Raw genomic sequence first — 26,728 nt, forward strand, 5'->3', positions numbered from 1 at the left:
CCCGTTGATTAGCCGCATCGATGTGAGACTTTTTCACTTTTTGTCTTCTCCACACAACCCCCATCATTATATTCTATTCCACCCATAGTGCTATGTCCATGGCTCACGCTCATGTATTGCGTGAAAGTTGAATTTTTTTGAAAATACTAAAGTATGAAACAATTGCTTGGCTTGTCATCGGGGTTGTGCATGATGAGAGCATTTTGTGTCATGAAGATGGAGCATGGCCAAACTATATGATTTTGTAGGGATGAGCTTTCTTTGGCCATGTTATTTTGATAAGACATAATTGCTTGGTTAGTATGCTTGAAGTATTATTATTTTTATGTCAATATTAAACTTTTGTCTTGAATCTTGTGGATCTGAATATTCTTGCCACAATAAAGAAGATTACATTGATAAATATGTTAGGTAGCATTCCACATCAAAAATTCTGTTTTTATCATTTACCTACTCGAGGACGAGCAGGAATTAAGCTTGGGGATGCTTGATACGTCTCCAAGGTATCTATAATTTTTTATTGTTCCATGCTATTATATTATCCATCTAGTATGTCTTATATGCATTTATATGCTATTTTATATGATTTTTGGGACTAACCTATTAACCTAGAGCCTGTTGGAACTAATCTTGTTATTAGTGCTAAGTGTAGAGATGATTAATTAGATCATGTTTAATTTTGAGTCAGTCTTAGAAGAAAGTGGATGCATGTGTGGGCGTCCGTTAGATGAGTAGCATGCACGTACTGCATGGATAAGATTAGTTGTTAGAATGGCTTAGTTGTGGACCTGATAATCACCAGTGTTGCGTCTCCAAGTGCGTGGAGATCGGCCGAAACTGAGCGGCCAGAGAGGTGGTTATCAGTTGCCGTTTCTACCGGCTAGTGGAGCCAGTCATGGTTCAGCCGATGTATGTGGCTTGACCGTGGCTGGATGCAAAAGTGTGCTTAGTGGGTGCGTGCGTGTGTGTTGTGGTTAGTCCGGGTACTTAAGGACTTGTAATCACCTGAGTTTGTTGCTAAGCAAAAAGAACAAGAGAAAAGAGGCAGAAGTGCGTTGCCACCAAAAGCTCTGTGTGTCCTTGTGTGCTGTGTGTGTGCCCGCCTGAGTTCATTTCCTACCTTGGACAGAGATTACACTTGGTATTCAGAGCCATGGTCGGAGAAGGTTCGCCCACTCCGCCGTGCTCGTCGGGTCACCGGAGGGGCTCAACCTCGCCCATATGGCAAGGGCAGAGTTCAAGGCGGCACGCTTGCCGCGAGGGCCTCGTGTGTCGAGGTCCGGTTCTTCATCGTCGTCGAGTTGCGTCACGAGTGATGGAGAAAGGTATGCTGTCCGGTAAGTTGCGGCACCGGCGGCAAGGAGGTGATGGCCATGGGGCAGAGGCCATTGCCACGAGGAGTTCCATGTCGGAGTTGTCGACAAGGCGCGTCATCGGCGACAACATGGAGGCGAGTCATCAGGGAGTTGCTGCACCGGTGGCGAACATGAGGCAGCGAGCTTGTCGCGGCACACACTCGCGGTGAAGGCGTAGGAGGGTATGGTTCTCATTGAAGCCAGTGGCGGCGGCTGTAATCGGCGTGACAAGATGGCATTGGCGGCCGTCTACGTGTTGCACCGACGACATCGACGCTATGAGTTTCAAGAGAGGAATAAGTGATAACAAGATTAGGAAGGTGATTGTTGGAACCAATCTTGTTATTAGTGCTAAGTGTAGAGATGATTAGTTAGATCATGTTTAATTTTGAGTCAGTCTTAGAAGAAAGTGGATGCATGTGTGGGCGTCCGTTAGATGAGTAGCATGCACGTACTGCATGGATAAGATTAGTTGTTAGAATGGCTTAGTTGTGGACCTGATAATCACCAGTGTTGCGTCTCCAAGTGCGTGGAGATCGGCCGAAACTGAGCGGCCAGAGAGGTGGTTATCAGTTGCCGTTTCTACCGGCTAGTGGAGCCAGTCATGGTTCAGCCGATGTATGTGGCTTGACCGTGGCTGGATGCAAAAGTGTGCTTAGTGGGTGCGTGCGTGTGTGTTGTGGTTAGTCCGGGTACTTAAGGACTTGTAATCACCTGAGTTTGTTGCTAAGCAAAAAGAACAAGAGAAAAGAGGCAGAAGTGCGTTGCCACCAAAAGCTCTGTGTGTTCTTGTGTGCTGTGTGTGTGCCCGCCTGAGTTCATCTCCTACCTTGGACAGAGATTACAGAGCCCAGTGCCAGTTTCTGTTTTTTCCTTGTTTTTGAGTATCGCAGAAAAGGAAAACCAAACGGAGTCCAATTGACCTGAAAATTCACGGAGATTATTTTTGGACGTATGTAGTCTAATTCTTATATAAAAAAAACTTTCTCGTTTCACTTTGTCTCGCTTTCTCTAGAATCTCTAGAAAAAATAATAGCTCTATCATTTATTTAATATTTAATAATAAAATAATAAGAGACAGAAGAAGCCCACGGAGTATCGGAGATGGGCCTCAAGAGTTCCGAGGCACCCACGAGGGTGGGGGCGCGCCCTACCCCCCTGGGCGCGCCCCCCTACCTCGTGGCCACCTCAGGGACCCCCCTGACTTGTTGCCGACGCCAACACCTCTTATATATACCAAAACTTCTAGAACATAACCTTGATCGGGAGTTCCGCCGCCGCAAGCCTCTATAGCCACCAAAAACCAATCGGGACCTTGTTCTGGCACCCTGTCGGAGGGGGGGATCCCTCACCGATGGCCATCTTCATCATCCCGACGCTCTCCATGACGAGGAGGGAGTAGTTCACCCTCAGGGCTGAGGGTACATACCAGTAGCTATGTGTTTGATCTCTCTCTCTCTCGTGTTATTGATTTGGCAGGATCTTGATGTATCGCGATCTTTGCTATTATAGTTGGATCTTATGATGTTTCTCCCCATCTACTCTCTTGTAATGGATTGAGTTTTCCCTTTGAAGTTATCTTATCGAATTGAGTCTTTAAGGATTTGAGAACACTTGATGTATGTCTTGCATGTGCTTATCTGTGGTGACAATGGGATATTCACGTGATCTACTTGATGTATGTTTTGGTGATCAACTTGCGGTTCATTTACCTTGTGAACTTATGCATAGGGGTTGGCACACGTTTTCGTCCTGACTCTCCGGTAGAAACTTTGGGGCACTCTTTGAAGTTCTTTGTGTTGGTTGAGTAGATGAATCTGAGATTGTGTGATGCATATCGTATAATCATACCCACGGATACTTAAGGTGACATTGGAGTATCTAGGTGACATTAGGGTTTTGGTTTATTTGTGTCTTAACGTGTTATTCTAGTACGAACTCTAGGATAGATCAAATGGAAAAATAGCTTCGTGTTATTTTACTACGGACTCTTGAATAGATCGATCAGAAAAGATAACTTTGAGGTGGTTTCATACCCTACAATAATCTCTTCGTTTGTTCTCCGCTATTAGTGACTTTGGAGTGACTCTTTGTTGCATGTTGAGGGATAGTTATATGATCCAATTATGTTATTATTGTTGAGAGAACTTGCACTAGTGAAAGTATGAACCCTAGGCCTTGTTTCCTAGCATTGCAATACCGTTTACGCTCACTTTATCATTAGTTACCTTGCTGTTTTTATATTTTCAGATTACAAAAACCTATATCTACCATCCATATTGCACTTGTATCACCATCTCTTCGCCGAACTAGTGCACCTATACAATTTACCATTGTATTGGGTGTGTTGGGGACACAAGAGACTCTTTGTTATTTGGTTGCAGGCTTGTTTGAGAGTTACCATCTTCATCCTACGCCTCCCACGGATTGATAAACCTTAGGTCATCCACTTGAGGGAAATTTGCTATTGTCCTACAAACCTCTGCACTTGGAGGCCCAACAACGTCTACAAGAAGAAGGTTGCGTAGTAGACATCAAGCTATTTCTGGCGCCGTTGCCGGGGAGGTGAGTGCTTGAAGGTCTATCTTTAGATCTTGCAATAGAATCTTTTAGTTTCCTATTGGAAATCATACATACTGATGAATGCGGTCCGATTAGTGTTGAGGCTCGCGGCGGGTATCGTTATTTTCTAACCTTCACAGATGATTTGAGTAGATATGGGTATATCTACTTAATAAAACATAAGTCTGAAACATTTGAAAAGTTCAAAGAATTTCATAGTGAAGTGGAAAATCATCGTAACAAGAAAATAAAGTTTCTACGATCAGATCGTGGAGGTGAATATTTGAGTTACGAGTTTGGTCTTCATTTGAAACAATGTGGAATAGTTTCGCAACTCACGCCACCTGGAACACTGATGTGGCTTGAAGCTACGTCGGTATTTCCCCAAAGAGGAAGGGATGATGCAGCACAGCGGCGGTGGGTATTTCCCTCATTTATGAGACCAAGGTTATCGAACCAGTAGGAGAACCAAGCAACACAATGTAAACAACACTGATGTCTACTACACAACCTTCTTCTTGTAGACATTGTTGGGCCTCCAATTGCAGAGGTTTGTAGGACAGTAGCAAATTTCCCTCAGGTGGATGACCTGAGGTTTATCAATCCGTGGGAGGCGTAGGATGAAGATGGTCTCTCTCAAACAACCCTGCAACCAAATAACAAAGAGTCTCTTGTGTCCCAAACACACCCAATACAATGGTAAATTGTATAGGTGCACTAGTTCGGCGAAGAGATGGTGATACAAGTGAAATATGGATGGTAGATATAGGTTTTTGTAATATGAAAATATAAAAACAGCAAGGTAACTAATAATAAAAGTGAGCGTAAACGGTATTGCAATGCTAGGAAACAAGGCCTAGGGTTCAAACTTTCACTAGTGCAAGTTCTCTCAACAATAATAACATAATTGGATCATATAACTATCCCTCAACATGCAAAAAGAGTCACTCCAAAGTCACTAATAGCGGAGGACAAACGAAGAGATTATTGTAGGGTACGAAACCACCTCAAAGTTATCCTTTCTGATCGATCTATTCAAGAGTCCGTAGTAAAATAACACGAAGCTATTCTTTACATTTGATCTATCCTAGAGTTCATACTAGAATAACACCTTAAGACACAAATCAACCAAAACCCAAATGTCACCTAGATACTCTAATGTCACCTCAAGTATCCGCGGGTATGATTATACGATATGCATCACACAATCTCAGATTCATCTATTCAACCAACACAAAGAACTTCAAAGAGTGCCCCAAAGTTTCTACCGGAGAGTCAAGACGAAAACGTGTGCCAACCCCTATATATAAGTTCACAAGGTCACAGAACTCGCAAGTTGATCACCAAAACATACATCAAGTGGATCACGTGAATATCCCATTGTCACCACAAATAAGCACATGCTAGACATACATCAAGTGTTCTCAAATCCTTAAAGACTCAATCCGATAAGATAACTTCAAAGGGAAAACTCAATTCATCACAAGGAGATAGATGGGGAGAAACATCATAAGATCCAACTATAATAGCAAAGCTCGCAGTACATCAAGATCGTGCCATGTCGAGAACACGAGAGAGAGATCAAACACATAGCTACTGGTACATACCCTCAGCCCGAGGGTGAACTACTCCCTCCTCGTAATGGAGAGCACCGGGATGATGAAGATGGCCACCGGTGATGATTCCCCCCTCCGGCGGGGTGCCGGAACAGGTCCAGATTGGTTTTTGGTGGCTACAGAGGCTTGCGACAGCGGAACTCCCGATCTAGGTTCCTTTTCGGGGGTTTCTGTATTTATGGGAATTTTTGGCGTCGGTCTCACGTCGGGGGGTCTTTGAGTCATCCACGAGGCAGGGGGGCGCTCCCAGGGGGTAGGGCGCGCCCCCACCCTCGTGGATGGCTCGGGACTCTTCTGGCCCAACTCTTTACTTCGGGGGCTTCGTTTGGTCCATAAAAAATCCACAAAAATTGGCAGGTCAATTGGACTCCGTTTGGTATTCCTTTTCTGTAAAACTCAAAAACAAGGAAAAAACAGAAACTGGCACTGGGCTCTAGGTTAATAGGTTAGTCCCAAAAATCATATAAAATAGCATATAAAACATCCTAGATGGATAATATAATAGCATGGAACAATCAATAATTATAGATACATTGGAGACGTATCAAGCATCCCCAAGCTTAATTCCTGCTCGCCCTGGAGTAGGTAAATGATAAAAACAGAATTTTTGATGTGGAATGCTACCTAACATATTCATCAATCTAATCTTCTCTATTGTGGCAAGAATATTCAGATCCATAAGATTCAAAAAAATAGTTTAATATTGACATAAAAACAATAATACTTCAAGCATACTAACAAAGCAATCATGTCTTCTCAAAATAACATGGCCAAAGAAAGCTATCCCTACAAAATCATATAGTCTGGCTATGCTCTATCTTCATCACACAAAGTATTTAATCATGCACAACCCCGATGATAAGCCAAGCAATTGTTTCATACTTTTGATGTTCTCAAACCTTTTCAACTTTCACGCAATACATGAGCGTGAGCCATGGACATAGCACTATAGGTGGAATAGAAGGTGGTTGTGGAGAAGACAAAAAGAGAAGATAGTCTCACATCAACTAGGCATATCAACGGGCTATGGAGATGCCCATCAATAGATATTAATGTGAGTGAGTAGGGATTGCCATGCAACGGATGCACTAGAGCTATAAGTATATGAAAGCTCAAAAAGAAACTAAGTGGGTGTGCATCCAACTTGCTTGCTCACGAAGACCTAGGGCATTTTGAGGAAGCCCATCATTGGAATATACAAGCCAAGTTCTATAATGAAAAATTCCCGCTAGTATATGAAAGTGACAAAATAAGAAACTCTCTATCATGAAGATCATGGTGCTACTTTGAAGCACAAGTGTGGTAAAAGGATAGTAGCATTGCCCCTTCTCTCTTTTTCTCTCATTTTTTTGTTTTTTTGGGGCCCTCTCTTTTTTTCCTCTTTTTTTCGTCCGGAGTCTCATCCCAACTTGTGGGGGAATCATAGTCTCCATCATCCTTTCCTCACTGGGACAATGCTCTAATAATGATGATCATCACACTTTTATTTACTTACAACTCAAGAATTACAACTCGATACTTAGAACAAAATATGACTCTATATGAATGCCTCCGGTGGTGTACCGGGATGTGCAATGAATCAAGAGTGACATGTATGAAAGAATTATGAAGGTGGCTTTGCCACAAATACGATGTCAACTACATGATCATGCAAAGCAATATGACAATGATGAAGCATGTCATAATAGACGGAACAGTGGAAAGTTGCATGGCAATATATCTCGGAATGGCTATGGAAATGCCATAATAGGTAGGTATGGTGGCTGTTTTGAGGAAGGTATATGGTGGGTGTATGGTACCGGCGAAAGTTGTGCGGCACAAGAGAGGCTAGCGATGGTGGAAGGGTGAGAGTGCGTATAATCCATGGACTCAACATTAGTCATAAAGAACTGACATACTTATTACAAAAATCTATTAGTTATCAAAACAAAGTACTACGTGCATGCTCATAGGTGGGTAGATTGGTAGGAAAAGACCATCGCTCGTCCCCGACCGCCACTCATAAGGAAGACAATCAAAAAATAAATCATGCTCCGACTTCATCACATAACGGTTCACCATACGTGCATGCTACGGGAATCACAAACTTTAACACAAGTATCTCTCCAATTCACAACTACTCACTAGCATGACTCTAATATCACCATCCTCATATCTCAAAACAATCATAAGGAATCAAACTTCACATAGTATTCAATGCACTTTATATGGAAGTTTTTATTATATCCCTCTTGGATGCCTATCATATTAGGACTAAATTCACAACCAAAGAAAATTACCATGATGTTCTAAAAGACTCTCAAAATAATATAAGTGGAGCATGAGAGTTCATTAATTTCTTCAAAATAAAACCACCGTCGTTCTCTAAAAGATATAAGTTAAGCACTAGAGCAAACGACAAACTACTCCGAAAGATATAAGTGAAGATCAATGAGTAGTCGAATAATTATGTAACTATGTGAAGACTCTCTAAGATTTAAGAATTTCAGATCTTGGTATTTTATTCAAACAGCAAGAAAAACAAAATAAAGTAAAATGATGCTCCAAGAAAAACACATATCATGTGGGGAATAAAAATATAGCTCAAAGTAAGAATACCGATGAACGAAGACAAAAGAGGGGATGCCTTCCGGGGCATCCCCAAGCTTAGGCCCTTGGTTGTTCTTGAATATTACCTTGGGGTGCCTTGGGCATCCCCAAGCTTAGGCTCTTGCCACTCCTTATTCCATTTTCCATCGAATCTTTACCCAAAACTTGAAAACTTCACAACACAAAACTCAACAGAAAACTCGTAAGCTCCGTTAGTATAAGGAATTAAAATCACCACTTTTGGTACTGTTGTGAACTCATTATAAATTCATATTGGTGTAATATCTACTGTATTCCAACTTCTCTATGGTTCATACCCTCTGATACTACTCATAGATTCATCAAAATAAGCAAACAACACATAGAAAACAGAATCTGTCAAAAACAGAAGAGTCTGTAGTAATCCGTTTTTTCGAATACTTCTGGAACTCCAAAAATTCTGAAATAAATTGGTGGACATGATTAATTTGTATATTAATCATCTTCAAAAATAATCAACCTAAAAGAACTCTCCAGTAAAAATGTCAGCTAATCTCGTGAGCGCAAATGTTTCTGTTTTTTACAGCAAGATCGCAAAGACTTCACCCAAGTCTTCCCAAAGGTTCTACTTGGCACAAACACTAACTAAAACATAAAAACACATCTAACCAGAGGCTAGATAGATTATTTATTACTAAACAGGAGCAAAAGGCACAGAACAAAAATAAAATTGGGTTGCCTCCCAACAAGTGGTAACGTTTAACGCCCCTAGCTAGGCATGATGATTTCAATGATGCTCACATAAAAGATAAGAATTGAAACATAAAGAGAGCATCATGAAGAATATGACTAGCACATTTAAGTCTAATCCACTTCCTATGCATAGGTATTTTGTGAGCAAACAATTTATGAGAACAAGAATGAACTAGCATAGGAAAGCAAAACAAGCATAACTTCAAGATTTTAAGCACATAGAGAGGAAACTTGATATTATTGCAATTCCTACAAGCATATATTCCTCCCTCATAATAATTTTCAGTAGCATCATGAATGAATTCAACAATATAACCATCACATAAAGCATTCTTTTCATGATCTACAAGCATAGAATTTTTATTACTCTCCACATAAGCAAATTTCTTCTCATGAATAGTAGTGGGAGCAAACTCAACAAAATAACTATCATGTGAGGCATAATCCAAAAATTAAAATCAAGATGACAAGTTTCATGGTTATCATTGTTCTTTATAGCATACATGTCATCACAATAATCATCATAGATAGCAACTTTGTTCTCATAATCAATTGGAACCTCTTCCGAAATAGTGGATTCATCACTAAATAAAGTCACGACCTCTCCGAAACCACTTTCATCAACATACTCATCATAAAAAGGAGGCATGCTATCATCATAATAAATTTGCTCATCAAAACTTGGGGGACTAAAAATATCATCTTCATCAAACATAGCATCCCCAAGCTTGTGGCTTTGCATATCATTAGCATCATTGATTTTCAAGGAATTCATACTAACAACATCATTCAAATATTTAGTGCCAAACATTTTAATGCATTCTTCTTCTAACACTTGAGCACAATTTTCCTTTCCATCATTTTCACGAAAGATATTAAAAAAATGAAGCATATGAGGCACCCTCAATTCCATTTTTTTGTAGTTTTCTTTTATAAACTAAACTAGTGATAAAACATGAAACTAAAAGATTCGATTGCAAGATCTAAAGATATACCTTCAAGCACTCACCTCCCCGGCAACGGCGCCAGAAAAGAGCTTAGTTGACGGGGTGTTAGTTCCACTTACCTAGCCTCCCCGGCAACGTCGACAGAAAAGAGCATGATGTCTACTACACAACCTTCTTCTTGTAGACGTTGTTGGGCCTCCAAGTGCAGAGGTTTGTAGGACAGTAGCAAATTTCCCTCAAGTGGATGACCTAAGGTTTATCAATCCGTGGGAGGCATAGGATGAAGATGGTCTCTCTCAAACAACCATGCAACCAAATAACAAAGAGTCTCTTGTGTCCCCCAACACACCCAATACAATAGTAAATTGTATAGGTGCACTAGTTCGGCGAAGAGATGGTGATACAAGTGCAATATGGATGGTAGATATAGGTTTTGTAATCTGAAAATATAAAAATAGCAAGGTAACTAATAATAAAAATGAGCATAAACGGTATTGCAATGCTAGGAAACAAGGCCTAGGGTTCATACTTTCACTAGTGCAAGTTCTCTCAACAATAATAACATAATTGGATCATATAACTATCCCTCAACATGCAACAAAGAGTCACTCCAAAGTCACTAATAGCGGAGAACAAATGAAGAGATTATTGTAGGGTACGAAACCACCTCAAAGTTATCATTTCTGGTCGATCTATTCAAGAGTCAGTAGTAAAATAACACGAAGCTGTTCTTTCCATTCGATCTATCCTAGAGTTCATACTAGAATAACACCTTAAGACACAAATCAACCAAAACCCTAATGTCACCTAGATACTCCAATGTCACCTCAAGTATCCGCGGGTATGATTATACGATATGCATCACACAATCTCAGATTCATCTATTCAACCAACACAAAGAACTTCAAAGAGTGCCCCAAAGTTTCTACCGGAGAGTCAAGACGAAAAAGTGTGCCAACCCCTATGCATAAGTTCACAAGGTCACAGAACTCGCGAGTTTATCACCAAAACATGCATCAAGTGGATCACGTGAATATCCCATTGTCACCACAGATAAGCACATGCAAGACATACATCAAGTGTTCTCAAATCCTTAAAGACTCAATCCGATAAGATAACTTCAAAGGGAAAACTAAATTCATCACAAGGAGATAGAGGGGGAGAAACATCATAAGATCCAACTATAATAGCAAAGCTACTGGTACATCAAGATCGTGCCATATCAAGAACACGAGAGAGAGAGAGAGATCAAACACATAGCTACTGGTACATACCCTCAGCCCCGAGGGTGAACTACTCCCTCCTCGTCATGCAGAGCGTCGGGATGATGAAGATGGCCAGCGGTGATGATTCCCCCCTCCGGAGGGTGCCGGAACAGGGTCCCGATTGGTTTTTGGTGGCTACAGAGGCTTGCGGCGGCGGAACTCCCGATCTAGGTTTCTTTTCAGGGGTTTCTGTATTTATAGGAATTTTTGGCGTCGGTCTCACGTCAGGGGGGTCTCCGAGTCATCGACGAGGCAGGGGGCGCTTCCAGGGGGTAGGGTGCGCCCTCCACCCTCGTGGATGGCTCGGGACTCTTTTGGCCCAACTCTTTTACTTTGGGGGCTTCGTTTGGTCCATAAAAAATCCACAAAAAATGGTAGGTCAATTGGACTCCGTTTGGTATTCCTTTTCTGTAAAACTCAAAAACAAGGAAAAAACAGAAACTGGCACTAGGCTCTAGGTTAATAGGTTAGTCCCAAAAATCATATAAAATAGCATATAAATGGATATAAAACATCCTAGATGGATAATATAATAGCATGGAACAATAAAAAAGTATAGATACGTTGGAGACGTATCAAGCACCTGCACACAAATAACACCTACTCGCAACCCGACGTGTAAAAGGGGTTGTCAATCCCTTTCGGGTAGCGGCGCCTCAAGATAGGCAAACAGACGTGAATAAAATTGTAGCAGATTGATAGATCGAACGCCAAATAAAATAAATAAGACTAAAACGCAGCAAGGTATTTTTGTATTTTTGGTTTAATAGATCTGAAAATAAAAGAAAAGGAAAATAGATCATAAAGGCAAAAAATATGAGAAAGAGACCCGGGGGCCGTAGGTTTCACTAGTGGTTTCTCTCAAGAAAAATAGCAAACGGTGGGTAAACAAATTACTGTTGGCAATTGATAAAACTTCAAATTATCATGACGATATCCAGGAAATGATCATTGCATAGGCACCACGTCCAAGATTAGTAGGCCGACTCCTTCCTGCATCTACTACTATTACTCCACACAACGACCGCTATCCAGCATGCATCTAGTGTATTATGTTCATGGGGAAATGGAGTAACGCAATAAGAATGATGACATGATGTAGACAAGATCTATCTATGTAGAGATAGACCCCATCGTTTTATCCTTAGTAGAAATAATACATACGTGTCGGTTCCCCTTCTGTCACTGGGATCAAGCACCGTAAGATCGAACCCACTACAAAGCACCTCTTCCCATTGCAAGATAAATAGATCAAGTTGGCCAAACAAAACCCAAATATCGGAGAGGAAATACGAGGCTATAAGAAATCACGCATAAAAGAGATCAAAGAAACTCAAATAACTTTCATGGATATAAAAAGATAGATCTGATCATAAACTCAAAGTTCATCCGATCCCAGCAAACACGCCGCAAAAAGAGTTACATCATATCGATCTCCAAGAGACCACTGTATTGAGAATCAAACGAGAGAGAGGAAGCCATCTAGCTACTAACTATGGACCCGAAGGTCTACAAATAACTACTCACGCATCATCGGAGAGGCACCAATGGAAGTGGTGAACCCCTCCGTGATGGTGTCTAGATTGGATCTGGTGGTTCTGGACTCTGCGGCGGCTGGAATTGATTTTCGTCGACTCCCCTAGGGTTTCTGGCATATTGGGGTATTTATAGAGCAAAGAGGCGGTCTGAGGGGCACCCGAGGTTGGCACAACCCACCAGGGCGCGCCTGGGCCTCCTGGCGCGCCCTGGTGGGTTGTGCTCCCCTCGGAGCACCCCCAGGCACTGCCTTGGCCCATTCTGTGTCTTCTGGTCCATAAAAAATCTCCGTGAAGTTTTGTTGCATTTGGAATCCATTTGGTATTGATTTCCTGCAATGTAAAAAACATGCAGAAAACAGCAACTGGCACTTGGCACTATGTCAATAGGTTAGTACCAAAAAATGATATAAAATGACTATAAAATGATTATAAAACATCCAAGATTGATAATATAACAGCATGGAACAATAAAAAATTATAGATACGTTGGAGACGTATCAGCATCCCCAATCTTAACTCCTGCTCGTCCTCGAGTAGGTAAGTGATAAAAACAGATTTTTTGATGTGTAATGCTGCCTAACATGTCATCTCATATTTCTTTTCTTTATAGCATGGACATTTGGACTTTTATATTGTTCAAAGCAATAGTCTAGTTTTGAGATGACAACTTAAATACTCAAGCATATCAACAAGGAACCATGTCTTTCAAAATATCAACGCTAAAAATAAGCTATCCCTAGCCCATCAAGCTCAATCATTGATCCATTCATGAAATACACTCGCATACTAGCTACACCCAATGCTCAAGTACGATCAAAGTGCCTCCTAATTGGTGCTTTATAAGAGAAGATGGAGACTCAAATTCAAAATAAAGGCCCTTCGCAGAGGGAAGTAGGGATTTGTAGAGGTGCCTGACGCGGCTTGAAGCTACGTCAGTATTTTCCCAAAGAGGAAGGGATGATGCAGCACAGCGGTGGTAGGTATTTCCCTCAGTTATGAGACCAAGGTTATCAAACCAGTAGCTGAACCAAGCAACACAACGTAAACAACACCTGCACACAAATAACAACTACTCACAACCCAACGTGTAAAAGTGGTTGACAATCCCTTTCGGGTAGCGGCGCCTCAAGATAGGCAAATGGACGTGAGATAAATAGTTGTAGATTGATAAATCGAACGCAAAATAAAATAAATAAGAATAAATTGCAGCAAGGTATTTTTGTATTTTGGTTTAATATATCTGAAAATAAAAGCAAAGGAAAATAGATCTCAAAGGCAAATAATATGAGAAAGAGACCCAGCGGGGCGTAGGTTTCACTAGTGGCTTCTCTCGAGAAAAATAGCAAACGGTGGGAAAACAAATTACTGTTGGGCAATTCATAAAACTTCAAATAATCATGACGATATCCAGGCAATGATCATTACATAGGCATCACGTCCAAGATTAGTAGACCGACTCCTGCCTGCATCTACTACTATTACTCCACACATCGACCGCTATCCAGCATGCATCTAGTGTATTAAGTTCATGGGGAAACGGAGTAATGCAATAAGAACAATGACATGATGTAGACAAGATCTATCTATGAAGAGATAGACCCCATCGTTTTATCCTTAGTAGCAACAATACATACGTGTCGGTTCCCCTTCTGTCACTGGGATCAAGCACCGTAAGATCGAACCCACTACAAAGCACCTCTTCCCATTGCAAGATAAATAGATCAAGTTGGCCAAACAAAACCCAAATATCAGAGAAGAAATACGAGGCTATAAGCAATCACGCATAAAAGAGATCAAAGAAACTCAAATAACTTTCATGGATATAAAAAGATAGATCTTATCATAAACTCAAAGTTCATCCGATCCCAACAAACACACCGCAAAAAGAGTTACATCATATGGATCACCAAGAGACCATTGTATTGAGAATCAAACGAGAGAGAGGAAGCCATCTAGCTACTAACTATGGACCCAAAGGTCTACAGGGAACCACTAACGCATCATCGGAGAGGCACCAATGGAAGTGGTGAACCCCTCCGTGATGGTGTCTAGATTGGATCTGGTGGTTCTGGACTCTGCGGCGGCTGGAATTGATTTTCGTCGACTCCCCTAGGGTTTCTGGAATATTGGGGTATTTATATAGCAAAGAGGCGCTTTGGGGGGCACCCGAGGTGGGCACAACCCACCAGGGGGTGCCTGGGCCTCCTGGCGCGCCCAGGTGGGTTGTGCTCCCCTCGGAGCACCCCCGAGGCGCTCCCTTGGCCCATTGGGTGTCTTCTTGTCCATAAAAAATCTCCGTGAAGTTTCGTTGCATTTGGACTCCGTTTGGTTAATTTCCTGTGATGTAAAAAACATGCAGAAAAGAGCAACTGGCACTTGGCACTATGTCAATAGGTTAGTACCAAAAAATGATATAAAATGACTATAAAATGATTATAAAACATCCAAGATTGATAGTATAACAACATGGAATAATCAAAAATTATAGATACGTTGGAGACGTATCAACATCCCCAAGCTTAACTCCTGCTTGTCCTCGAGTAGGTAAGTGATAAAAACAGAACTTTTGATGTGGAATGCTGCCTAACATGTCATCTCGTATTCCTTTTATTTATAGCATGGACATTTAGACTTTTATATTGTTCAAAGCAATAGTCTAGTTTTGACATGACAACTTAAATACTCAAGCATATCAACAAGCAACCATGTCTTTCAAAATTTCAACACTAAAATAAGCTATCCCTAGCCCATCATGCTTAATCATTGATCCATTCATGAAACACACTCGCATATTAACTACACCCAATGCTCAAGTACGATCATAGTGCCACCTAGTTGGTGCTTTATAAGAGAAGATGGAGACTCAAATTCAAAATAAAAATTGCATAAAGTAAAAGAAAGGCCCTTCGCAGAGGGAAGTAGGGATTTGTAGAGGTGCTAGAGCTTAAAGCAAAAAACTTAGAGATAAAAACATTTTGGGAGGTGTGTCCTTCCCACCAACGAAAATGACGTAGAGTTCCCAACACTTTCCATGCTAGATATATCATAGGCGGTTCCCAAACAGAAAATAAAGTTTATTCCTTTTTCAACCATACTTTCACTTTCCATGGCTAACCGTTTCCACGGGTGCCTTCCATACCAACACTTTCCAAGGAATTTACTATTTGACAACATAAAGTAAATTCATTTTTTATTTTGGGACTAGGCATCCCTAATACCTTTTCCTTACTCTCGTGCAATGACAAGTGAATAAACACTCATCGTGAGAATAACACATCTAGCATGGAAAATATTAGCCACCCCTCACCGCTTCGCGAGCGGTACGAACACACAAAAGAGAAGTTTATTTTGAAAATTAGAGATGGCACATACGAATTTGCTTAGAACGGCAAAAGAATACCGCATATAGGTACATATAGTGGACTCATGTGGCAAAACTGGTTTAAAGGTTTTTGGATGCACAAGTAGTGATCATACTTAGTGCAAAATGAAGGCTAGCAAAAGATTGAGAAGCGACCAACCAAGAAACAAATAATCTCATAAGCGAGCATTAAGCATAATTAACGCTGAATAATGCACCACAAGTAGGATATAATTTCATTGCATATATATTGACTTTCGTGCTTGCATAGGGAATCACAAACCTTAACACCAATATTCTTACTAAAGCATAATTACTCATAAAGATGACTCACATATCACATCATCATATCTCAAAACTATAACTAAGAATCAAGTTTATTTTGTCCAATGATCTTCATGAAAGTTTTTATTATATCCTTCTTGGATATCTATCACTTTGGAACTAATTTTCATATGTTGCTTTTGATAAGCTCAAACAAATATAAGTGAAGATCATGAGCATAATTTTTCTTTCTCTCAAATTAATTGAAGTGAAGCAAGAGAGAGTTTCTTGAAAAATACTAAAGCACACCGTGCTCAAAAAGATATAAGTGAAGCACTAGAGCAAGTCCATAGCTCATAATATATTTAAGTGAAGCATAGAGAGCAATTCTAACAAGTCATGACATAAGTTTGGCTCTCTCAAATAGGTGTGTCCAGCAAGGAGTCAAGACGTGAAACACAAAATAAAACAAGCAAAGACTCATATCATACAAGATGATCCAAGCAAAACACATAGTATGTGATGAATAAAAATATAGCTTCGAGTAAAATACCGATGGTCGTTAGAAGAAAGAGGGGATGCCACTCGGGGCATCCCCAAGCTTAGTTGCTTGCTCTCTTTTGGATAATAGCTTGGGATTCCAGGGCATCCCCAAGCTTCGGCTCTTCTTACTCCTTATTCCTTCATCCATCGTAAGACAACCCAAAACTTGAAAACTTCAATCACACAAAACTCAACAAAACCTTCGTGAGATCCCTTAGTATAAGAAAGCAAATCACTATTATAAGTAATGTAGCAAACCAATTCTTATTTTGTTCTGGCATTATATCTACTGTATTCCAACTTTTATATGGCAAAAAACTCCTCAAAGAAAACCATAGAGCCATCAAAACAAGCACACAACACAAAGAAAACAGAATCTGTCAAAAACAGAACAGTGTGTAGCAATCTGGATATTTCGAATACTTCTGAAACTCCAAAAATTCTGAAAAATTAGGACGACCTGAGAAATTTGTATAATCTTCTGCAAAAATAATTGGTATTTTATCAAGCTCTGGTAAAAAATGAGAATTGTTTTGGTGAGCACAAAAGTTTCTGTTTTTCAGCAAGATCAAACAACTATCACCCAAGAAGATCCTAAAGGCTTTAGTTGGCACAAACACTAATTAAAACAAAAAAACACAATCATAACAGTAGCATAATTGTGCTAACACTCAAGAATAGAAAGCAAAAATAAATTGTATTCATTGGGTTGCCTCCCAACAAGTGCTATCGTTTTATGCCCCTAGCTAGGCATAAGATTTTATTGATGCTCACACGAAAGATAGGAATTGAAACACAAAGAGAGCATCATGAAATATATGACAAACACATTTAAGTCTAACATACTTACTCTGCATATGAATTTTATGAGCAAACAAATTATCAAGACAAGAAACATCTAACATAAGCAAAGAAGAGGAATAAAACATTGACGATCTCAACATAATGAGAGGTAATTTGGTAACATGAAGATTTCTAAAACCATATTTTCCTCTCTCATAATAATTACATGTAGGATCATAATCAAATTCAACAATGTAGCTATTTTAAAAAAAAATTCTCTTCATGATCGACATGCATGCAAAGTTGACACTCTTCCAAAATAGTGGGATTATCATCAAATAAAGTCATGACCTCTCCAAGCCCACTTTTATCAAAAATTTCATAAGATTGAACACTCTCCAAATATGTGGGATTATTTTTACCTAGAGTTGACACTCTTCCGAACCCACTTTTAATATTATTGCAAACATATTCATCATGAGGCATAGATAAATTTTCAAGATCATAAGAATCATCACCCCAATCATGATCATTGCAACAAGTAGTGGACATAGCAAAATTAGCATCCCCAAGCTTGGGGTTTTGCATATTATTAGCACAATTAACACTAATAGAATTTATAGTAAAATCGTTGCAATCATGCTTTTCATTCAAGGAGCTATCAAGAATCACTTCATAAATTTCTTCATCACAATATTCAGATTCACGAATCTCAAGCAAAACTTTATAAAGATAATCTAATGCACTCAACTCACTACAATTGGTTCATCATGATTGGATCTTTTAAAAAGATTAGCAAATGGATGGGGATCCATATCAATAGATTTTTAGCAAACGAAGATGCAAGCATATAGAGGGCACATGGCAACAGAAGAGAACAAAAGATCCAACGAAAAAAAGAGAACGAAAACGAGGGCCAATAAAATGGCAACTTTTTGTGAAGTGGGGGAGAGGAAAACGAGAGGCAAATGGCAAATAATGTAAATTGCGAGGAGATGAGGTTTGTGATTAGGAACCTGTAGATGTTGAAGATCCTCCCCGGCAACGGCACCACAAATTCCTTTTGATGCGGCTTGAAGCTACGTCGGTATTTCCCCAAAGAGGAAGGGATGATGCAGCACAACGGCGGTAGGTATTTCCCTCAGTTATGAGACCAAGGTTATCGAACCAGTACGAGAACCAAGCAACACAACGTAAACAACGCCTGCACACAAATAACAACCACTCGCAACCCGACATGTAAAAGGGGTTGTCAATCCCTTTCGGGTAGCAGCGCCTCAAGATAGGCAAACGGACGTGAGATAAATTGTAGTAGATTGATAGATCGAACGCCAAATAAAATAAATAAGAATAAATTGCAGCAAGGTATTTTTGTATTTTTTGTTTAATAAATGTGAAAATAAAAGCAAAGGAAAATAGATCTCAAAGGCAAATAATATGAGAAAGAGACCCGGGGGGCGTAGGTTTCACTAGTGGCTTCTCTCGAGAAAAATAGCAAACGGTGGGTAAACAAATTACTGTTGGGCAGTTGATAAAACTTCAAATAATCATGACGATATCCAGGCAATGATCATTACATAGGCATCACGTCCAAGATTAGTAGACCGCCTCCTGCCTGCATCTACTACTATTACTCCACACATCGACCGCCATCCAGCATGCATCTAGTGTATTTAGTTCATGGGGAAACAGAGTAATGCAATAAGAACGATGACATGATGTAGACAAGATCTATCTATGTAGAGATAGACCCATCGTTTTATCCTTAGTAGCAATGATACATACGTGTCGGTTCCCCTTCTGTCATTGGGATCAAGCACCGTAAGATCGAACCCACTACAAAGCACCTCTTCCCATTGCAAGATAAATAGATCAAGTTGGCCAAACAAAACCCAAATATCGGAGAAGAAATACGAGGCTATAAGCAATCACGCATAAAAGAGATCAAAGAAACTCAAATAACTTTCATGGATACAAAAATATAGATCTGATCATAAACTCAAAGTTCATCCGATCCCAACAAACACACCGTAAAAAGAGTTACATCATATGGATCTCCAGAGACCATTGTATTGCGAACAAAACGATGAGAGGAAGCCATCTAGCTACTAACTACGGACCCGAAGGTCTACAAAGAACTACTCACGCATCATCGGAGAGGCACCAATGGAAGTGGTGAACCCCTCCGTGATTGTAACGCCCCGAGACCGACGCTCCAGAAACCTTCCAGTTATTTCATTGTTGTCGTGTGTTTTATTTGTTTGTTGCATTCATCATCGCATCATTCGCATTGCATCGGCACTCTGTTGCCGTCATTGTTTTCAAACTTGCATCCGCTCGTAGTTGCCGCGTCCCCCCTTGCGTTCGTTGACCATTCTGAGTCTAACCGGATTTTCGGTTCCCTCTTGTCAAACCAACTAACCTCTCTCGTCTGCCCGCGATCCCCTCCCGCGCGTCCGAAAGATGTCCCGTATCCGACCCGGTTTGTTGTTACCGTTGGGTCCGGATCATCCCCTAACATCTACAAAACATCTCCGTTTTTCTAATTTGGACTCCCTACTTATTATTTTCTCGATCGTCCGATTTTAATCGGAGGGACCAAATACCCCTATTCAAAAATTCACTTGTTATTTAAAGACTAACCCTAACTTCTAGGGAGATGTCCCATCCATCCTCCTAGCCGCCGCCGCCACTCCTCTTTTGTCTCCTCCCACCTCGGGTTCTTCCCTGATCCAAATCCTCCCTCATTTTCTTCACTGGACCAACCGCAGCGCTCCTCCTTCTCCTGCACGAGCCCTGCCTCGTCCCTGGCCTCCTCCTCGCCTCGCGTCCGAAGACCAGCGCCGCCGCCGGCAACCACCAGGTCGCCACGCCCTGCCTTCTCTTCATTTACCCCCTCCTTCTCTCCCTCTCAACCTCTCTAATCTCTCTCGTCTCTCCCTTCTCTAGCAGGAACCCGACGCCATGGATGCTCGCGTCCCTGAGCTTGCAGCGCCACCGCCTGGAATTTCTCAGCCGGAGGCCTTCACCTCGTCCGCGTCGCCGGCGTCCATCCCTGCCTGAACCCTGCGACCGCTGCATCGTCTCTACTTCGAACACTCCTCTGTCAGCAACAAGAGGTCGTCGTTGCCCCGGAGCTCCACTGTTGCCGTCCCCGACCTGCCTCGGTCCACCGGGAATCCTTTCCCGTCCTCCTCCGCGCCGGAAACGACAAGCACCGACCGGATATGCTCTTCCTCGCCGTCCCTTGCACTCGCCGAGTCCTGCCGTTGACTGCTGCAGCAAGGAGCCGCCCGCGCGCCTCCTCCAGCGCCCCGCGCCGCTGCTTCCCCTGCTTCGAGCAGCAGGTCGGGATCGAGCGCGCCCGCACGCCCGCGTGGACCTCCGCATCCGGCCACGCCGCCGGTAAGCCCTGCCTCCGTCGCCTCGCCAAGTTCCGCCGCCGGTGCCTCCTGCATCGCGCCGCCCCTCCCCAAGCCCTCATCTCCGGGCTCCCCTGCAAGTTCTGCTGCCGCCTGCTTCCTCTCGTGCGAGACGGAGACGAATGAGCGCTTCCTCCTGCTCGATTCGCCCGTGCCCGTTGACCCGTCGTCCTCCACGTGGCCCGCCAGCCAAGCCGCGCCAAGGCCCACTCTGCGTCCAGCCCAGCTCCACCAGCGGCCCAAGACCTCTGGTGAGCCTCAGCACAGCCACTGTTCGCCCATGTGCACCGCTGGCCCAGTCAGTTTCGGCCCTGTGTTGTTTATTCTCTGTCTGCGATTTTCGCCTATTAATGCTGAGAAAACAGATTTGCAGAAAAACCCCAAAACTTCATGCATTTAATAACCCCACAACTATGCATCGGATTAAAATAATTTATATATGTAAAATGCTTAGAATTTTGTGTAGATTAATAATTTGCCACTTTCATCCCATGTTAAAATGTTTAAAATGCTGTTTATTTAATTTTGCATAAATGCCATGTTAAAATGCTTTATTTCATAACTAAAGAACCGTAACTCAGATTTAAATAAACTATATATGTAACTTGCTTGGAAAAATGCCTAGTTTAACATGGTGCACTTTATTTTGCTGTTTAACAACATTAAAATTGTGTTTAGGGCAGAACAGTACCAAATCTAAAATATGCACATGAGGATTTTCCGGAATTGTTGTTTGTTGTTCCGGCCTCATTTAAACTTGCCTAAATAGTTAGTTTACTTATGCTTCACCTCTTGCCATGTTAATCAACATTTAATATTGTTGTGTACTTAAACAAGAGCGAACTAAATAACTCGAACGTGGTGTTTCGTCAATATGCAACTCGTTGCATATTGAGCTCCATTTAATTTGTAGTATTGTTTGTGCACTTTGCCATGCCATGCCTCATTAAACCGGACATGCATCATATTTGTTTTTGCATCATGCCATGTGTATGTGGTGGTTGTTTACTATGTTGTTTGTTTCTTTCCGGGTTGCTTCTCTCGTTAGCTTCGGTTTCGTTCCGGAGTTGTGAGGATTCGTTCGACTACGTCCGCTTGTCTTCTTCATGGACTCGTTCTTCCTCCTTGCGGGATCTCAGGCAAGATGACCATACCCTCGAAATCACTTCTATCTTTGCTTGCTAACTGTTCGCCCTATTGCTATGCCATGCTACCTACCACTTGCTTATCAAGCCTCCCAAATAGCCATGAACCTCTAACATTTTTCACCCTTCCTAGCAAACCGTTGTTTGGCTATGTTACCGCGTTTGCTCAGCCCCTCTTATAGCGTTGTTAGTTGCAGGTGAAGATGGAGTTTGTTCCTTGTTGGAACATGGATATTATGAACTCTGTTGGGATATCACAATATCTCTTATCTTAATTAATGCATCTATATATCTTGGTAAAGGGTGGAAGGCTCGGCCTTATGCCTGATGTTTTGTTCCACTCTTGCCGCCCTAGTTTCCGTCATACCGGTGTTATGTTCCTTGATTTTGCGTTCCTTACGCGGTTGGGTGATTTATGGGACCCCCTTGACAGTTCGCTTTGAATAAAACTCCTCCAGCAAGGCCCAACCTTGGTTTTACCATTTGCCTACCTAAGCCTTTTTTCCCTTGGGTTCTGCAGACTCAAGGGTCATCTTTATTTTAAACCCCCGGGCCAGTGCTCCTCTGAGTGTTGGTCCAACCTGTCAGTCGCCGGTGGCCACCAGGGGCAACTCTGGGCTCGCCTATCGGAAGCTTGGACAATCCGGTGTGCCCTGAGAACGAGATATGTGCAGCTCCTATCGGGATTTGTTGGCACATTCGGGCGGCTTTGCTGGTCTTGTTTTACCATTGTTGAAATGTCTTGTAAACCGGGATTCCGAGACTGATCGGGTCTTCCCGGGAGAAGGTTTATCCTTCGTTGACCGTGAGAGCTTATAATGGGCTAAGTTGGGACACCCCTGCAGGGTATTATCTTTCGAAAGCCGTGCCCGCGGTTATGTGGCAGATGGGAATTTGTTAATGTCCGGTTGTAGAGAACTTGACACTCGACCTTTTTTTTAAACGCATCAACCGCGTGTGTAGCCGTGATGGTCTCTTCTCGACGGAGTCCGGGAAGTGAACACGGTTTCTGGGTTATGTTTGACGTAAGTAGGAGTTTAGGATCACTTCTTGATCATTGCTAGTTCACGACCGTTCCGTTGCTTCTCTTCTCACTCTCATTTGCGTATGTTAGCCACCATATATGCTTAGTGCCTGCTACAGCTCCACCTCATTAAACCATCCTTTCCTATGAGCTTAAATAGTCTTGATCTCGCGGGTGTGAGATTGCTGAGTCCTCGTGACTCACAGATACTTCCAAACAGTTGCAGGTGCCGATGATACCAGTGCAGATGACGCAACTGAGCTCAAGTGGGAGCTCGATGAAGATCTTGTTCGTTGTGTTGTTTCTTTTCATGTTGATCAGTAGTGGAGCCCAGTTGGGACGATCGGGGATCTAGCAGTTGGGTTGTCTTCTTTTCTTTTGGTCCCGTAGTTGGACCTATGTGTGTACTCTGATTGATGTATGATTTATTTATGTATTGTGTGAAGTGGCGATTGTAAGCCAACTCTTTGTCCCATTCTTGTTCATTACATGGGATTGTGTGAAGATGACCCTTCTTGCGACAAAACCACAATGCGGTTATGCCTCTAAGTCGTGCCTCGACACGTGGGAGATATAGCCACATCGTGGGCGTTACAAGTTGGTAATCAGAGCCATCCCCGACTTAGGACCCTCTGCTTGATCGAATCGCTGACGTTGTTGAGTCTAGAACAAAAATGTTTTGAGTCTTAGGATTATATATATCGGAGAGTAGGATTCTTTTTACTCCTCAGTCCCTTCGTCGCTCTGGTGAGGCCTCCTGACGTAGAAGTTTTGATTCTTCTCTCCTCAAATTTCACTAATTTTTTTTAGGATCACGCGGGTATCTTGGAATTGTTCCGATGGTTTTGTGATGAGAACATTGTTCTTGGTGCCTCCTTACATTTAGGGGTTGTGGCAGTGTCCCGGGGAGTTGAGGTCCGAGGTGTTGTCGTCACAATTTTATCGTTGCAGTTCTGGAATACCTGAGTTTCGCCGACATCGAAATCTCTTTTATGCAGTTGTTGGAGAGATCACCTCGACGCCACCCAGTACTGGGGCGGGAGTTCGGGAGTATTGCCATAACTCGTATAACGGATGTTTTTCGAAGGTTGAGGTAAACGATTTCCGAAGGTTTCTTGGTTATGTGTTGAAGGATGGATACAGCTGGATCTAGGTATTGTTAGTTTGGGTGATATGTTTTGTGTCCCCTGTATCCCCAACACCTGATTGCATAACCAGAGAGTTTTGGGAGTTTATAAGTGGGAATTCAAGTATCTCTTAGGATATCTTTCCGACAGATGCATGATCTGAGATTGGGGTTCGACGTCTAGTGGTCCGCCTTTCCACGGTTGGTTTTACAGTGGTCTCGTAGTGTCTTAAAGAGTCCTTGGCTACGCTGACTCGGGGACGCTTCGTATGTCATGTGCATTGCCTTGTACATGATGGTGCTGTACGATCGAGCCTGTGTGGGCCCCACCACAAAAACTTCGGACGAAATCTCTATCATATGTTTGTTCCGGCTTATTTTGCAAGCCAAATCCTTTGTTTTGTTTTATTTGTGGTATTCGAGTTGCTTCGAAGTCAAAGGTTGAATCCATACCTTTCCTAAATGGTGTTCTCATATTTCTATGTGGTTGCTAATCCTTCCGATCATCGAGGTTGTCATATTAATTCTTTTCAACCGGTGTGCTTCTCTTCAAGTGGATCCCATCATTCTCCCCATTCGGAAGATCAATAATAAGTTTTCTCAACGTTGTTTGTTTCATCTGCCCCAAATTGCCTTTGTTTTCCCGCCCTCCCACCCTTTTTCTTCAAGGACTCAGATTTCTTAATCAAGTATCCATTTTTCTCATGTGAAGCCCCTTCATTCTTTTCAATCAATGTGCTTACCCGGTGGTTCTCATGAAGTTGTTCTTCAAGTTTATCATTCTTCATTCTTTTTCTTCTCCGGTGGGCTAAATTCAAGCCTTCAATGTTGGTAACATTCCTTTCCGTGTTTCAAATGTTTTCTCATGCCGGTGTATCTCTTAATCATTCACCTCTCGCTTTCCATGTGTTCCAGAGTGTTGAAGATATCTCAGGAGACTGGCATTTCCATTCCCAATCCGTTCAAGCTATCTCGAGGTTGTTATCTCTTTGGAGCCATTCAATTCAACCGGTGCAATCTCCTTTTCAAGTAATCATTCCAACGGTGTATCTTTTGAGTGGGCCCTAACCCACAGGTCTTTTCCCAGGATCTTACCTGACTCTTCTAATTTTTCTGGAGTTATTCTCAAATTCATTTCAAAGTTTGACGTAAGAATGAATTTTCATCATTCATATGTCTTTCTCCAAGATCTTTCAATTCTTTCATCGTTGGTTCATAATTTCTATTATCCATTGTTCCGGAGTGTCTCAATAATTCATGGTGGTGTTTCTCATCGTCATTCTCAACATTTGAAGACCGAAGAAGAATTTCTCCTAAATCTTGGTCCGTTCTCTTGAAGATTCATGGTTCTTACTTGCTGCCATCCTCTCAAATTGTTTCCAATCGCGCAATTCTTTTCTTACCCATCCGGAGCATTTCAGAGTTGTTTTCATTTCTTGATCATCCAAAGGCCATCATTTCAGAAGATTTCTTCGTTCTAAGTTTTCAGCTTCGTTCTCCAATTATTCTAAATTGATGTCTCTTCGTTCATCTCCATATTCTCCCGGTGCATCGTTCAAGTATCCTCTAGTCAGCTCGTGATCTATTCGTTCTCATGTAGCAAATTCCCTCGAGTATTTTCGCGCGCTCTTTAATTCTTACGGTGATTCGTTCTCTTTTCTTCATTCATTTTCAATTCTTACGGTGGTTCGTTCTAGATTCCTTTTCCTATGTCCTCATATTAATTTATTCGTTGTTTCAATCCTACCGGTGGTTCCATCAAGACCTTCTCAAGTTTGCGCTATATCTCTCTTAATCCTTTCTACGGGAATAAGTAGTATGCCAAATCTGTTGCTTGTCATCAATTTATATTGGTGAAGGATACGCACAACATAATTCTTGTTCTTATTTCATCCAAGTGATTAATTCCTTCTTCCGGAGTTCGTTCATGTTATCAAATTTTCGGCTCCAAGTTGTTCATCTTTTCTTTCCGGAGCTCCAGGTTATTTCAATTATATCATTTCAAAGCTCCATCTAAATCATTGCAAGGCTTCTCCCGGAGTTCTTTTCAACTTTCCATTTCGTTTGATCATTCTTTTATTACCGGAGTTCTTCATGGAGGCTCTACATGGTGGTTCGTCAAGGATTCCTTTCATTTTTCAATTGTTCTTCAAGATTTCTCTTGGAGTCAAGATCCGTCAAGCTATACTCTAAAATAAACATGGTGCTCAACACATGTTTTGTTTTGAGGAGTTCAAGCATTCTTCATCTTGCATTCCGAAGTGCAATTCTTTCTCTTATCTTTTGAGGTGGTGTTATGTCATTCTTGACAATTTGAGTTCACGTTTCATGATTCACATGTTGTCAAGAATGAGATATTTTAAATCCACCAATCTCTTCGTTGGATCTATCTTGTGTCATGTTTCACCTAAAGCCTTCCCTAAGGAATGTTGCTATTATGGTGCTTATCAATGATC

This window comes from Aegilops tauschii, chromosome 3 (assembly GCF_002575655.3).
Source record: "Aegilops tauschii subsp. strangulata cultivar AL8/78 chromosome 3, Aet v6.0, whole genome shotgun sequence".
Classification (NCBI taxonomy): domain Eukaryota; kingdom Viridiplantae; phylum Streptophyta; class Magnoliopsida; order Poales; family Poaceae; genus Aegilops; species Aegilops tauschii.